The following is a 15,589-nucleotide window of genomic DNA, read 5'->3' as shown; positions in this document are numbered from 1 at the left end:
GGGTTTTTTTGGGGGGGTTTTTTTTACAGTATAATGCTTCTCAAGATCCAGTCCATACCGGTCCAAACTTCAGTCAATGTAATGATTCTTATGATAATAGAGAGCCATCTGAGTTTAATCACTTCGGATCTGACTTGAAACACAGTAGCTCATACACAAGTATTAATGTTTCCTTGGAGCTGGGCTCTGCATTGAAATCCAGTACGACTTCTCTAAACCAAGATAGTAGTAGAACTATGTGCCCATGTACTAGTCAATGTTTAGATGTCAGTGATGGTACCGAGCAAAGTATTTACAAGTGTAAAGGACCCTCTGTATTTTCCCTAACAAATGAGTCTGTTCCCGGAAAATGAATGTCCTCATCCTGGAGTCGTTTAGAGGGAAACGGCAATGATTAACACGGTAGATGTGCTCACTATGACTTGCCTCCACTCAGTTTCGACATGTACAAGAGCACATCTCCTGAGACTACAGTTGTCGCCGTGGGCTCAGGAGGGTCGTTTTTTTGGGGGGGGTTGTTTTGAGCCAGCTCTAGGTGGGGGGTACTGTCATGCAGCCATCTGTGATGGGTTATTTTTTGACGTTTGTTCAGGTCTGTTCCCCTTTTAATCTAATATTTCTGTTTTATGTGTTAACAGTCCTTCAGGTTTCATTTTATTTATTTTTTTTGCAGTTCCTTTCTCTGTGTTCAGGTTATAACTTGGGGGTCAAGTGTTGTATTTCTCTTTACATGGAAGTCTGTTCTCTGCTGCACTCTGGTGTTCTCCTTTTGTCAGTACATGTACTGGTGTAATCAATACAGGCGTGCCTCATTAGTTCAGCTGGTTATTTAAGGTCACATTTTGGTTTGGTCTTTGCTGGTCCATTGCTTGTACTCATGCTTCTCATGTTGTGGTGGTATGTATATTTTTGATCATTGAAATTCTTTAAGTTTTCCCTGGGGCTCTAAGCATATTTGGCTTGTTTGTACTTTCTGTTTTGCTGTTTTTTGTTTTGTTTTTTTCCCCCCCTCACCCTGGGTTCAGCGTTATTTGTATTTGAGTTACAACTTTCCTCATTCTTGCTGTTTTTGAAACCCCACCCCTATTTGGATAAAGCCTAAGCCTATTTTTGTTGAATCCTTCCACTCTCCTGCTGAGTTTTTGATATTACACCCTTAATGGGATAAAGACTATTTTTGTTCATCTTCTTGCTCACCTGCTGTGAGTTAGATACCACACCCCTTTTGAACGTAGACCTATTTTTGTTGAAGTCTTACCCACTCCTGTTTTTGTATATTGGGCTCATGACTGTATTAAAACTTGGCAACTTTTTTGAACTCACCTCCTGTGTTTTGGCTGTCTTGCATTTGGGTTCTGTTTTGTTAAATACCTGGCTCTGAATCCTGACAACTAATAAATGGAATATTTCTGTGTTGAATGTGTAGTCCCCAGAATGTCAAATAAGGTTAACGTCCATTGGATTATATGATCTATCTTACCCTGTATCATAACTAAGCATGACGGATAGTGCAAACTAACCCTCTTTAAAACCCTATCAACCAATACCTTCCATCACTTTTTACCAGAATTAGTACAACTTTAGCATTTGAATTTGACCTTTATCATTCCTTTTGCTGTTTTTACCCCATAAATTCATAACATTATCATAGATGGGTCAAACTATACCTTTTTGGAATCTTTATGATCAGACAAGTAATGTGGTATATTTGTTAATATGAATGGAAAGCAATTTTCATTTTGAAAAATGGTCATGACAACCATGATGAAAATTCACAATGGCTCAATATCCATCTTTTTTGTAGTATAATTGGCTATATCTGTGCCAAATTTGGTGCTTTTTATCACCACATGCACAATTCAAATGAGAAAAAAATGCTGCCCCACTATATACTACTTTAATAACTTTTAAACTCAAGTTTTTCCTACCGCACATTCCATTTAATCAAATGTTTAAATAACTTGTGTATACATTAGTTCCATATAACTTAATTAAAAAAAATAAGTTTTCCAGTTTTAATCACTGTTGAAATTTGAACATTCTGACTGAATCCTTCAAACCTGCATCGACGTGCATCTCTGCACTTACAGTATTTTGCACATTGGTTTTTAATGTCACTATTTTTATAGGGGTTTTTTCATAGGGATAATGTTTTTAAACATGTCATTTTGGCAGGTTTGAAGCAGGCTTTTATACCTTGGTTTTATCTGTCTGGTTTTTTTTGTTTGTTTGTTTTGTGTTGTCTGTCATTTCTCTGCTCTGCAGCTATTGTTGCACTTTAGCCCAAGCAAAATTTTGTTGCGGGGACAAAGTATATTTAGGTTGTCCACAAATCAAATTCCTTCTTGGGAGTCATAACAAAAAGATTTAGGAGATCATGAGCTCCTGTACAGTCTATTATATAAAAATAGAAGAAACATGGGATCATACAGAATTTGGGTTATTGAGCTCAGTTTAGATCAAGGAGGCCCAAATGACTACACAAGGATTAACAAACGTTTCTGTAAAAGTCCACCAGAACTTCAGGACCACAACCAAGGAATTGAGATATAGTAAGGTACCATATGGGGTAATGACTCTCACAACACAGAAACGGGGTGTGTGTGTGTTACAATAAAGCTCTGTACTCGTCTGCCTGATAATGTTTGTCTGCGTTCATGACAAAACTGATTGTATGAGTCACTTGGTATCTGCTGTCAAACCCTCCTTAAACAGCTGCTCATCAATTAATATCAAGTACAGAGCTGAGGTTTTCACCACTGCTGGAGGTAAACATGTCTGGCAACTCCAAAATATGTGTGGGGGATTTTACAATGTTCCTGCTGCAATCAGACAATCAAGGACATTGTTCAGGGTACATTTCCACCTCATGGTCACAGATACTTCTCTGGGTTTGTTCCAATCAGTTGATCAAGGATACTGGAACATGTGCATCACAAGCACGCAAATTACTGATTGACCACACTGTATCTGATGTAAGACATAAGGGAATGCTACTACAGAAGTAAGGGGAAAAAACCACTGGTTAGGTGAAGCAGCCAACTTCATGTAAACTCAGGTGTATTCATATGTGATTTGGTGTTACTCTGCAGACCTGAGGTGCTCATTTTCTTTTGAATCTGAGGTCATTCCATGATGATGGAAATGTCAGAAGTATAACATCTACCACAGCTTAAAAAGATGTTGATTCATAATTACATATTATGTAAGACTACAAGCAGAGTTGTAGTCTTACACACCTCTGCAGCTTCTCTCCCCCTGCCATCCCCTCATTACCCCATCCTTGTAGAGACGGTGCCTGCTCCCAGACTGCCAATAACCAGCAAAAATCTATTTAAGCATAAAAATTCAAAAAGAAAAAATAATATAGCACCTTCAACTGCACCACAGACTAAAACAGTTAAATGTGGTCTATTAAACATTAGGTCTCTCTCTTCTAAGTCCCTGTTGGTAAATGATATAATAATTGATCAACATATTGATTTATTCTGCCTTACAGAAACCTGGTTACAGCAGGATGAATATGTTAGTTTAAAAGTGTCAACACCCCCGAGTCACACTAACTGTCAGAATGCTCGTAGCACGGGCCGGGGCGGAGGATTAGCAGCAATCTTCCATTCCAGCTTATTAATTAATCAAAAACCCAGACAGAGCTTTAATTCATTTGAAAGCTTGTCTCTTAGTCTTGTCCATCCAAATTGGAAGTCCCAAAAACCAGTTTTATTTGTTATTATCTATCGTCCACCTGGTCGTTACTGTGAGTTTCTCTGTGAATTTTCAGACCTTTTGTCTGACTTAGTGCTTAGCTCAGATAAGATAATTATAGTGGGCGATTTTAACATCCACACAGATGCTGAGAATGACAGCCTCAACACTGCATTTAATCTATTATTAGACTCTATTGGCTTTGCTCAAAAAGTAAATGAGTCCACCCACCACTTTAATCATATCTTAGATCTTGTTCTGACTTATGGTATGGAAATAGAAGACTTAGTATTCCCTGAAAACTCCCTTCTGTCTGATCATTTCTTAATAACATTTACATTTACTCTGATGGACTACCCAGCAGTGGGGAATAAGTTTCATTACACTAGAAGTCTTTCAGAAAGCGCTGTAACTAGGTTTAAGGATATGATTCCTTCTTTATGTTCTCTAATGCCATATACCAACACAGTGCAGAGTAGCTACCTAAACTCTGTAAGGGAGATAGAGTATCTCGTCAATAGTTTTACATCCTCATTGAAGACAACTTTGGATGCTGTAGCTCCTCTGAAAAAGAGAGCTTTAAATCAGAAGTGTCTGACTCCGTGGTATAACTCACAAACTCGTAGCTTAAAGCAGATAACCCGTAAGTTGGAGAGGAAATGGCGTCTCACTAATTTAGAAGATCTTCACTTAGCCTGGAAAAAGAGTCTGTTGCTCTATAAAAAAGCCCTCCGTAAAGCTAGGACATCTTTCTACTCATCACTAATTGAAGAAAATAAGAACAACCCCAGGTTTCTTTTCAGCACTGTAGCCAGGCTGACAAAGAGTCAGAGCTCTATTGAGCTGAGTATTCCATTAACTTTAACTAGTAATGACTTCATGACTTTCTTTGCTAACAAAATTTTAACTATTAGAGAAAAAATTACTCATAACCATCCCAAAGACGTATCGTTATCTTTGGCTGCTTTCAGTGATGCCGGTATTTGGTTAGACTCTTTCTCTCCGATTGTTCTGTCTGAGTTATTTTCATTAGTTACTTCATCCAAACCATCAATATGTTTATTAGACCCCATTCCTACCAGGCTGCTCAAGGAAGCCCTACCATTATTTCATGCTTCGATCTTAAATATGATCAATCTATCTTTGTTAGTTGGCTATGTACCACAGGCTTTTAAGGTGGCAGTAATTAAACCATTACTTAAAAAGCCATCACTTGACCCAGCTATCTTAGCTAATTATAGGCCAATCTCCAACCTTCCTTTTCTCTCAAAAATTCTTGAAAGGGTAGTTGTAAAACAGCTAACTGATCATCTGCAGAGGAATGGTCTATTTGAAGAGTTTCAGTCAGGTTTTAGAATTCATCATAGTACAGAAACAGCATTAGTGAAGGTTACAAATGATCTTCTTATGGCCTCGGACAGTGGACTCATCTCTGTGCTTGTTCTGTTAGACCTCAGTGCTGCTTTGATACTGTTGACCATAAAATTTTATTACAGAGATTAGAGCATGCCATAGGTATTAAAGGCACTGCGCTGCGGTGGTTTGAATCATATTTGTCTAATAGATTACAATTTGTTCATGTAAATGGGGAATCTTCTTCACAGACTAAAGTTAATTATGGAGTTCCACAAGGTTCTGTGCTAGGACCAATTTTATTCACTTTATACATGCTTCCCTTAGGCAGTATTATTAGACGGTATCGCTTAAATTTTCATTGTTACGCAGATGATACCCAGCTTTATCTATCCATGAAGCCAAAGGACACACACCAATTAGCTAAACTGCAGGATTGTCTTACAGACATAAAGACATGGATGACCTCTAATTTCCTGCTTTTAAACTCAGATAAAACTGAAGTTATTGTACTTGGCCCCACAAATCTTAGAAACATGGTGTCTAACCAGATCCTTACTCTGGATGGCATTACCCTGACCTCTAGTAATACTGTGAGAAATCTTGGAGTCATTTTTGATCAGGATATGTCATTCAAAGCGCATATTAAACAAATATGTAGGACTGCTTTTTTGCATTTACGTAATATCTCTAAAATCAGAAAGGTCTTGTCTCAGAGTGATGCTGAAAAACTAATTCATGCATTTATTTCCTCTAGGCTGGACTATTGTAATTCATTATTATCAGGTTGTCCTAAAAGTTCCCTAAAAAGCCTTCAGTTAATTCAAAATGCTGCAGCTAGAGTACTGACGGGGACTAGAAGGAGAGAGCATATCTCACCCATATTGGCCTCTCTTCATTGGCTTCCTGTTAATTCTAGAATAGAATTTAAAATTCTTCTTCTTACTTATAAGGTTTTGAATAATCAGGTCCCATCTTATCTTAGGGACCTCGTAGTACCATATCACCCCAATAGAGCGCTTCGCTCTCAGACTACAGGCTTACTTGTAGTTCCTAGGGTTTGTAAGAGTAGAATGGGAGGCAGAGCCTTCAGCTTTCAGGCTCCTCTCCTGTGGAACCAGCTCCCAATTCAGATCAGGGAGACAGACACCCTCTCTACTTTTAAGATTAGGCTTAAAACTTTCCTTTTTGCTAAAGCTTATAGTTAGGGCTGGATCAGGTGACCCTGAACCATCCCTTAGTTATGCTGCTATAGACATAGACTGCTGGGGGGTTCCCATGATGCACTGTTTCTTTCTCTTTTTGCTCTGTATGCACCACTCTGCATTTAATCATTAGTGATCGATCTCTGCTCCCCTCCACAGCATGTCTTTTTCCTGGTTCTCTCCCTCAGCCCCAACCAGTCCCAGCAGAAGACTGCCCCTCCCTGAGCCTGGTTCTGCTGGAGGTTTCTTCCTGTTAAAAGGGAGTTTTTCCTTCCCACTGTAGCCAAGTGCTTGCTCACAGGGGGTCGTTTTGACCGTTGGGGTTTTACATAATTATTGTATGGCCTTGCCTTACAATATAAAGCGCCAACTGTTTGTTGTGATTTGGCGCTATATAAATAAAATTGAATTGAAATTGAATTGAATTTGTTGGGTGTTGAACAGCCAATAAATCAGAATAAAATAAATAATCCTCCAGGACAGCCCCAAGATAACCAACACAATATCCTGGGGATCTAAAAGCAATCCTATAACTTGTCGATGAAGGGACGTTCCCTGAGGACCTTCAACAGAGAGTATACTCAATTGAAACCACATAAATAAACACACCTTATTTAGATATGCTTATGAGATTTCAATTGGCATTAAAACTCACATAATTGCTAAAAAAAAAAAAAAAAGACCTATTTTAGCAATAAAGTGAGTTCCAATGCCAACTAGCTGTGAAAGTAATTTCCTGTATTAAAGGGTTGGAAAGGTTTTTGGCAGCATGGTGGTCAAGTGGTTCGTAAGCCTGTTTACACAGCAGAAGGCTCCCAGCTCAAAAACACACATGCTTGTTATCTATGGAATGTGGAGTTGCATCTGAAAGGACATCCAGTGTGAAATTTGTGCCCAGTCAACGTGCAGATGTGTCCTGGATTTGTTGTGGTGAAAAAGGGAGAAAGATTTGTTTCCACTTTGAGATTAAATCGCATCATTTTTACAGTGATTGAATACTTTTTTTTTTTTTTTTGTCATGGCATAAAAACAATAAAGACATAATATTCCAATTAGTTCCATTTATATACTAACCCTCACCCACACACTGTATTCACAGATCTGATGATTTGAGGAAGAAACCTCCAGCAGACCAGACTCAAAGGGGTGACCCTCTGCCTGGGTCATGCTACCGACAATTCACAAAACGAATATACAGGAAATGTTGCTGGTGCACAGGACAGGAGGGTTTCAGAAACAGACACCACACCCATCTCTGGATGGAGCCACACCTGAAACAGAGAGAGAAAAAAAAAAAAAAACAGAATCAGGCATCAGAAAGACAACAAAGACAGTATAATTTGTCAACATTTAGCAACAAGAAAAACAGAAGAAATACTAAGGTGACCACCGGCAACTAGCCCTAAGCTTCACTAAAACACCCAGACTTTAGATAAAGTTGAGGACGCGTTTCCTAATAAATGAATTTAAAGAGTAAAAGCGTAGAACCATACTATGCCAGTATGCTAGCCATACAAAAGGGAAAATAAGTGCGTCTTATGTCTGGACTTGAAAGTCTCTACAGAATCTGACTGTTTTATTGATACAGGGAGATCATTCCACAGAACAAGGGCAAGATAAGAGAAAGCTCTATGACCCGCAGACTTCTTATTCACCCTAGGGACACAAAGTAGTCCTGCACCCTGAGAACACAGAGCCCAGGCCGGTACGTAAGGTTTAATTAGGTCAGCTAAGTAGGGAGGTGCCAGTCTGTGAACAATTTTATAGACTAGTAGCAGAACCTTAAAATCTGATCTCACTGGGACAGGAAGCCAGTGAAGAGACGCCAAAATGAGTGTAATGTGGTCGAACTTTCTACTTCATTTCAAAAGTCTGGCAGCAGCATTTTGAACCAACTGGAGACCCCTAATGCCCCTCAGTTGGACTAAATCAGTGATCTTTTATATGATTTCACAATTAATTATCCAAACATTTTGCTTGAAATAAGACTTTAGCAAAACAGTTTGTTTGCTTTGTCCACTGGATGCCATTTGTTCACACAGTTTAAAACAGATTCATTTATAAAAGAAACAGCAGTGAGTGCTAAATGTCCTGATCATTTGAAACTCTACATAATTCAATTTTTTCCCCACTTTTGTTGACACTAGATTTTGGACAACAGCAGTTGGTTGACTTTGCACTGAACAGAAATACTTGAGTAATTTCCATAATCTGGAAATCTTACTTACCTCCACCATTTTTGTAGCACAAATAGGGAAATCTCCATAGGTTTCCAAGCCCAACCAAGGTTCCGGCTACAGCCAGTAGGAACTCCAGCTTGTTTGCCCACTGACCACGGTCCAACAGCTCACTCTTCTCTTTCACCCGGACTTATTGTTGCCCGGCACTTCATTGTCATTGCCTTTAAGGAAATCCCTTGACATGGTCCAAACACACAGCAACCATTATAAATTAACTCATTCCATGAAATCTAACCCTGGAATTTTCCTCTCAATGACTAGTTTATCCTGTTGCATAAGCCCTCTGGCAGTAACTTTAGTTAAATATTACTGAAGCTAAACTTGTGGGCTTTTGACAGTGAGTGTTTATAAGTATAAGCTTTTCTGTTTACAGTAGAGAATTTAAAGTAATGCTCAGTGTTGAATAAAAACACAGAAGTACTCACCCCTCCATCGCAATGCCCCTTCCCAGGAGAACAGGTTCAAAGAAACAAAGCGAGCAGTATTCCTCTCTGTCAGCTGGACTACAGGACCTCTGCAGAAGGGTTGAACACAATCAGGAAATATGACGTGTTAAAAAACTGCCTGGGTGTGATTACTGGTTTCACCTTCATGTGTTTCTGTGTGTTAAACTATCTCAAGACTGAAAGGATGGATTTCAACCAAATGATTACATTAATGTTTGAGGAATAGGGATCAAAGTTCAAGGTCATGTTATACAAGGTCAAATTTTATTCCAATGCAATTTGATGGTGGAGGGGAGGGGGGTGGATTTTAAAGGCTCATAACTCCTGAATCTGAAGTACCAGGCCCACGGTTACTATCAGATGTTGTCATATGTTGGCTTTAAAATATGCTTTCAAATTGGACCTTGATTGATCTGGAAGACTGAAATCAAGGTCACTCAAATTTTGCTCATTTTGTTTCATTCCAGATGAACGAATTTCAGCTAGATGGCATTTTTTAAAATACAGATACATTTTAACGACTGTGCGCTATAGTTTTTATTTTGTCAAAGTCAGCAAAATGAAAAGTTTACTACATAAAGTAGATTGATTGGTTAGGGGTTAATATTTAAAGGTGACAGTTAATGTACGAGCTTTTTTTTTAAATTCATCTGTCTGGAATTTGTCTGTCTGGAATGAAACCACTCTTTTAAAGTGGACTAACATAGCTTAACATATGAGGTCTGTTAGAAAAGTATCAGACCTTTTTATTTTTTCAAAAACCTGATGAATTTAAATCACGTGTGCTTGCATGAGCCAACCTTGAACCTTCGTGCGCATGCGTGATTTTTTTTTTTTCACGCCTGTCGGTTGCGTCATTTGCTTGTAAGCAGCCTTTGTGTGAGGATGGGTGGAGTCTCTTGTCGTTTTTTCTTTGTAAGGAAATGGCGGAACGACTGGAGCAGCGCGACTGCATCAAATTTTGCCAGAAACTGGGCGACAGCCAGGTGGAAACCATTCGGATTATTCAGACGGCTTTTGGTGAGGATGCTATGAGCATCACCACAGATTAAAGAGCGGTACAACTGGTTTAAAGCGCGCCACGCTCTGGGCAGCCATCAACATGCTGAAATGACCAGATCATTTCCACAGTGAACGCTGTGGTGATGTGGGACCGTCGTGTGACTATCCTAGAAATTGCGGAAGAGGTGGACAACAGCACTTTTTTCGGCAGATTCCACTGTGACAGAAGATTTTGCCATGAAAAGAGTGGCGGCGAAATTCATGCCGATGGCTTGGGCACAAAGCTGATGGCGGAACAAAAGCGCCACCGCGTTGAGGTCTCACAGGACATGTTGTGACATGCCCACCTCTTCCACCATTTGGAAGATTCAGATGGCTTTCGATGGCAGATGAGTCTCATGTTCTGCACTCTGAATATATTTTACTTAACTCAGGAAGGAAGTACAGGGTTCCTCTTTGTAAATATAATCGATATAAATATTCATTTATTCCATTATCAGTGAAGCTCATAAATCAGCAGATAGTTCAGGGAAGATAGCTTAAGGGTATGTATTGCGGAATTTGCACAAAGATGTTAATAATGTTGTGTATTTATATTTATCCTTTGACTTACTGTGTTGTTTTTAATGTATGGTGCCATGTACTGGATGTGTTGTTGTGTAGCAGACTCTGTCCAAGGCAAATTTCTCCTTAGGGAGACAAATAAAGACACTTTGACTTTTCAGTCGTGTGACTATCTGAGAAACTGTGGAAGAGGTGAGCATGTCACAGCATGTCCTGTGAGACTTCAACATGGAGCAAAAGCGCCTCCATGTGAAGTCTCACAGGACATTATTTTAGCTTGAAGTCCCCCACCGGTCCCACACAGTACAAAAGTAGTCTACAGGAATTAGCACATTTAAGCCCCAAGAGCATAACCCGGCCCAGGGGTGTGGTTACAAGCACTGAGCTCAGAGAGGCATCCCAACACTTAGAAAACAAGAGCCTAGTGGGAACTAAATAACATTGCTGATAACTACTGTCTGGAACATAAGTCGTGGCCAAGTATGCAAAGTTGTTCCACGCAGACAAAGCACTGTTTAGCTGTCAGTTTTACATATATGAGGGCATGAATATGAAGCATTATGAAACATAGGCATTTGTAAGATATCCTAAGCATCTGGTGGAGAATGCGGTCATCGATCCCACTACCTGGGACAAGCATCTGTAAGATTTCCTCTACAGTGGCAACACTTATTCATGAACAACTACCTGTAAGTCGCTCTCCCTTTAGAGCCATATTGTTTCTAACAGGCTGCATTCATGATTAATGGATGTGCATGTGCACTAAGTTTTCTCACAGTGGAACGTGGCTGCTGCATCAAAATTAACAGTTCTAACTTAAAAATGAGTCATCATAACATGACATCCAGTGGTGGGCACAGCTAACCAAAAGGTTAGCTTCGATAACAGCTAGTCGGCTAGCTGAAAAGTTATCTTTATGAAGCTAAACCGATAAACCACCCAAAAATTTATTGGAAGCTACAGTTAACCGATAACTTTCAGTATTGTCTCCGGTGCACTTGCAACTACTAACAAGCTGATTTTGAGTTTTAACACCGCAATCACTTCTGGCAGCATCAAAGGCAACAACAGACCCAAACAATGAGTCAGCACTTCTGTCTTTGGTGCGTCCTGCCCACTGCTGGAAGCTCCTGTTTACTACATAGCTTGCAGCAGTGAAGCAGTTGAAAGAAGCAGCTAAGCTCAACTCTACACACACAAAAATACATCATTTTTCCTTAACAGCATATAGCAGTGTCACTGTGAGGCAGAGGTCTTGGAAAATAAAGCAATTTTGACTTATGGTTTTGATTTATAAAACAAATTAATCTGGATGGATTAACTCCATTAATGTCAATTCTGTCATTTGTACAAAGTTAAACTATAACACATATCTTTTCATTTTAAATAATGCACTAATTCTGAAGTTTTGTAACAAACACACAGATGCCAAACGGATTATGGGTAAAATGATCCTCCGCTAACACTGATTGGTTGACTCATTCATTCTATGTAAAAACCAAGACGTTAATGTGAGGTGTGCGTGTTGGTGTTTACATATAAATGTGCTTTTATAAATTATGCCATTCTTTTTATTTGTAAAAAAAAAAAAAAAAAGCCATTTGCAAAAGTCAAGTTGTGATTAGACAACCATCTGATATAATCGGGGTCAAAATAAATAGAACACTGCCATCTACTGGCGCCCAGAAGCTCAGACCCTAACCCATAATCCTTTGCGTGTCAGATAGTTGCTGCGGTTTAAACAGCACAGAGAGAAAACACGACAATTGTAAATGAACATTATACAACCAAAATGTACATTTTTATTGGTTTTCATCAGCTGCAACAACTCTCTGGCTGTGCAAAGGATTATGAGATATCTCAATACTTAAGGCAAATACTGCCATGAACACTACTGGCCAGGAGATGGCAGTAGAGACCCTGGACAACTTGCTAAAACAAATATTCCCAATAAATAATTCGTGGTCTGCTACGTTTAAGACGTGTGGCATTTAATAAATGCAAACCGAATTTCAGAACATCTTATATATATTACTCTGGAACAAAGAGGTCAGACAGTGTCTGACAAAAGCAAGTCGTTTAAAGAGCAAACAGGAACCAATTGGAGCTCACAATGATTCAACTGAAATAATGGAGAAGCAACCTGAGCTTCTTCTGGCATTTTTACATAAAACAAACACAATAACAACGTCTATAAACCCAGAGAATATATTCATGAGAGTTTTAGGGACAATATACAAAGAGTTTAATGCTTGTTGTCCCTGTGGAGCCTGATGAGAGCGTCTCAATGCATTTCTCCTGTTGGAATGTACTGAGATTACCCATAATGCACCACAAGTTAAACTGGATGACTTGGGTGATATTGCCAGTGAGTATCAGTATGGGTCAAAAGAAATGAGCTTTTTTTCTTTTTTGTGACTACTTCTCCTTTGTCTGCAGAGGACAGAGCGGTTTCTCCTGGAACAAGCTCTCCTCTATTTGCAGAGAATAGAACTATACCATCTACTATGAAACATTTAACAGGTAGGTACTCAAATCTTGATTTAGGACTTCAGAAATGTTTGTAACTGTTAAGCTTTGTTCACCACGCCTGCAAAAATATGTTAGTGGTCTAAAAATTATGGACCAAAATTTATCGGAAGATAGTCTGCGATGGTTCTCAAAATTATCTGAAAAGCTGATAATGAAAACATGAGCTTCGATAATTAGCAGAACTGTGTCCACCACTGATATCCCACTATGTAAACTTTGCAATTATTCTGTGGTTCGTTTTTAAGGTTAGCAGAGACATTCTATTAAAGTGCACGCTGGGGCAGTTTCTTCAAGAAACACTGTCGGAAAACACTCAGAAATTTTATGATTTCGATGTGACATATCCTTTAACACATTAGAAGAATGGAAATAATGCACACCGCTATCCAGCACCAAAATCTCAAAGAATGAAAGTGTCTTCGAACCTGAAGAATTTTGATTTCAGGTCTGTTGTTTTTTCATAAACCCTCCCTGTTCACTGTCATAGGAGCTGCAGCATTGTTGTTAGCCTCCAATCTGGTCAATCTTGCGGCAGACAGCAGTGATCAAGTCGGTCTGGCACCAGATATTGTCCTTTGATCTTGGGCTTCATGTAATGCTTGCATTTTGTCATGGTTTGTGTCATCTGGATGTTAACAGGATAAAATAAAGAGCTGAAATTGTTTATTTGAAATTTCCCACAAAAAGGGTTTGCGTGCAGTCAGATTCCCACCAAGTATCACACTAAAACATTACGAGATGATGCCACAGTTTAGCGGCGCTGGATGGCAGTATAACGGCATGGCAATGTTATGCCATTGTCTGGGGAGATCTGTGAATGTGAAGGGAAGTCATATTGCCCTTCCAGTAAAATAATACAATTTTCCACAAAGTGACCTTGAAGATCGAAATCAAGGTCACTCACATTCTGTTTACTAATAGTGGCTTAAAAGTGCTAAAATACCCATAACTACTAGTGAGCCTGTATAAAGTTATCTGGACTTAAATCAGCTCAGGAGCTAAACTCACATGACTCAGAAACTTTACTGTTCACTCCTCCCATTACCACACCCTCCATAACTACCTCTCACCACCAAGCTCAGCCTTCCAGCAGCCTTAGGCCAACAGTCACACCTCCCAGGGTCTTCAGTGCAGTTCAGTCCCGTCATCAACACCAGGGCCTTCCACAATATTGCACTCAGTAGCACAGGCCAGTTCTCCACGGGTTTCGCTCAAGCCTGAGATGAGTTGTCTGAATATTGATCCTGCAGGTACTTTCCCAGACTTCCTAGTGTCTGAAAGGTTTTGTGAACAATTCTCCTTCTGCTACAATTCCTTCCATGGTACAAACTATAAGAACCTGAAGAAGCGATACCTGGCTACTGCCCATCTGGTGGTTAGTTCCCACAGTTGGGCAGTGACGGTGCTCCCTGAACTCTCTTCTGTGAAAAAGTCTCGGAAAGCGTTAACCCCCCAGACTGGGCCCGGGATCCCAAAGCATTTTATTGTAAGATTAGCTGCCAGGTGTCATCCATGCCCAAAGTGCCTCCAGTTACTCCACACAGTCACTTCACTCGCCTTGGCTTCATCTTCAGTCACGCCAACCCAGTCCTGTCTCCAGCGCACAACGTCAACCGATGTCATCAGCTTGAGCAGGGTCCTCTGATGAGGAAGAGGAGCCACACTAAGGCTGTCAGAGGAGACTTGTAGGGGGACCCACAATGGCCACCGCCCTTCTCATCTCTTCCTCTGAGCCATCTCAGAAGGGAAGGGTGGTTCTCTTGCGGAGCAGTCTCTAGGCTCCAGGGTGAGGACCACGTGTAATGACTGTGACTTTCTTTACAGGTCTCTCAGTGAGCCCAGCAGTTCCGATGAGGAAGCAAGGAACTCACATGCTACCTCCAGTGATGTCACAGTGGGGAATCCCATCTCAACCCCTGAGGATGTCATGGAGGAATGAGCCGTCCCTCCTCCAGCTAGCTTCTTTGATCCTGCAGTAACATGTATTGCCACGGGGCTTCAACCTCTCACAGCTGAAGATTTTTTTTGAAAAAAACAGACCATGGTATCTTCTAAGCCAGAGTATGGTGGTCATGTAGTGACGTAACAGTGACCTAAGCAGTTCCAAAGACAAATTTGAGGGAAGTAATAGTAATCACTCAGGATCCTGCTGTCTGCAGAATACAGACTGGGGGGCAGGCCTAGACAAACAGAAGTGTCCTACTACATCTCAGGATCCCGCTCATACCATTCCCAGTCTGTCGCAATATTGATTCTCCTGATGAGGCAGATTGGTCTGACATTTCCCAAGACCCCAAGGGTAACGGTTCCAATCAGTCAAAATGTCGATCCTTCTGATGATTCCGATTGCACCAGGTCCAATCTCAGTCTGATGATTGGTTCTTGTGACACTACAGTAAGGTCTACACTGTAAAAAAAATATTCAGAAATTTGTGGTGAATAACTGAATCATAACAGTAAAAATCTGTAAATCTCCAGAACAGTTTGATAGTGTTTATATAACACTGAATCACTGTAATTACATTAATCAGCAAAAACTGTT

The 15,589-nt window shown here is 40.0% G+C and overlaps 1 protein-coding gene across 2 annotated transcripts in view; it reads right to left on the bottom strand.

Annotated features, from left to right (window-relative positions):
• Positions 1 to 15,589, bottom strand: part of slc6a11a (solute carrier family 6 member 11a) — a 147,785-nt gene that overhangs the window by 122,887 nt on the left and 9,309 nt on the right. The window contains exon 1 of one of the 2 annotated variants that reach the window (XM_034166445.1): positions 8,492 to 8,634. The exons of the other annotated variant lie outside the window; for it this stretch is intronic. The gene's annotated coding sequence lies outside the window, so the exon portion shown is untranslated. Of the gene's footprint in view, positions 1 to 8,491; positions 8,635 to 15,589 lie in introns of those variants that run through there. 2 annotated transcript variants of the gene reach the window in all.

This window comes from Thalassophryne amazonica, chromosome 3 (assembly GCF_902500255.1).
Source record: "Thalassophryne amazonica chromosome 3, fThaAma1.1, whole genome shotgun sequence".
Taxonomy (NCBI): Eukaryota; Metazoa; Chordata; class Actinopteri; order Batrachoidiformes; family Batrachoididae; genus Thalassophryne; species Thalassophryne amazonica.
The sequence above is the reverse complement of the archived record's forward strand: the minus strand, read 5'-3'. Positions and strand labels throughout refer to the sequence as shown.